This window comes from Dipodomys spectabilis, unplaced genomic scaffold, assembly GCF_019054845.1.
Source record: "Dipodomys spectabilis isolate Male_0828 unplaced genomic scaffold, ASM1905484v1 ptg000308l, whole genome shotgun sequence".
Lineage (NCBI taxonomy): Eukaryota > Metazoa > Chordata > Mammalia > Rodentia > Heteromyidae > Dipodomys > Dipodomys spectabilis.
This window is the reverse complement of record NW_024870985.1, coordinates 105,495-107,147: the sequence shown is the minus strand read 5'-3', so window position 1 is coordinate 107,147 and position 1,653 is coordinate 105,495.

Genomic DNA, 1,653 nt, shown 5'->3' with positions numbered 1-1,653 from the left:
TTCAATTTCCTCACCTGACAGAAACAAAAACATAAAAGTAAACAAAATTTCTGGGGAAGGTTTATTTCTTATGATGGCTCTTCTGAAAACACTGAAGCAGTAGAAAACATGGATTCTCTTTTTCTCCTCTCCTGTCTCCCTTTTTCTTTTTTCTCTGTGCTCTCTTTCTGTCTAGCACATGCTAGGCAAGATATGTAACCACTGAGTTTCATACCCAGCCACATGTTTGGATTCTTAGATAATCCAATTCTCACCGGGTGCCAGTGGCTCACGCCTATAATCCTAGCTACTCAGGAGGCTGAGATTTCAGGATCATGGTTCAAAGCCAGCCCAGGCAGGAAAGTCCATGAAACTCTTATTTCCAGTAAACCACCAGAAAACTGGAACTAGCTATATATCTCAAATGGTAGAGTGCTCGCCTTGAGCTGAAGAGCTGAGGGACAGCACCCAGGCCCAGAGTTCAAGCCCCATGACTGACAAAAAAAAAAATACAATTCTCTTTACCTCAGAAAAGTTCCATTTTCCTTATATTTATAACCTTATGCCTTTCTAGCTCCACAAGTCCAGACTTCACACATTTACACTGCTGAAGGATAAATAATGAGATGCATCTTTTGATGAGGGAAGGGTCGGGGGTCATCCTAAAAACCACAAATCAAAGCATCTTACACTTCTGCTTAGAAACCTACTGCCATTTCCCATTAAGTTCCATATTAAGAGTTAAAACTATCCTGAGCTGGGTGCAGGTTGCTAATGCCTATAATCCTAGCTACTCAGGAGCCTAAGGTTTAGGGATCATAGTTCGAGACAAGCTTGGGCAGGAAAATCTGAGATTCATCGCCATTTAACCACACACACACACACACACACAAACACACACACACACAGAAAATAAAAAGAAAACTTCATCCCATCTCATAAGCCTGACAAGACATGGTGTCCAAATCCCAGACCTCATCTTATCTTTTTGCAACCCACACCCCCATTTTTTTGTGCCAGTCCTAGGGCTTAAACTCAGGGTCTGGGCACTGTCCCTGTGCTTCATTTACTCAAGGAACATACTCTACCACTTGAGCCACAGCATCACATCTGGCTTTTTCTGTGTATGTGGCACTGAGGAATCGAACCCAGGGCTTCATGCATGCTAGACAAGCACTCTACCACTAAGCCACATTCCAATTTACTTGGCCTCCCTTTTTTTGCAGCTTTTTTCTTTTTCTTTTCTTGGATTGCTAAAATTTGTTAAGGCCTTTGCATTTGCTAGTTAGTCCTCCCTCACCTTTTCCTGTCCCATTCATATAACTAAGCATCCTCGCAAACACTTTGCTACTGGCCTGGACAGCCCTGTTCTGCCCATTTGGGCCTTGCCAAGTCAGTGGCTTGGGTGACCCCTGACCTCGGGGATAGTGTGGGAGGGTACTTGGTACTCAGTACCTCTCGGATGGTCAGATCTTCAAAAACACAAAGGCAGTCTCCTTTTCCAAGCCAACATCACTCCAATGACTATGGTCAGCCAACCTTTAAACCACTGGTTGGTGCCCAAACTCAACAAACCAGACCCCAGCCACATCAGATCGAAGAAGAAGCAGGACCAAGAAGTATACGCGGCCAGACCCACCCCGCAGGGGGGAGTATTCCCCAGTTATTGGGAGC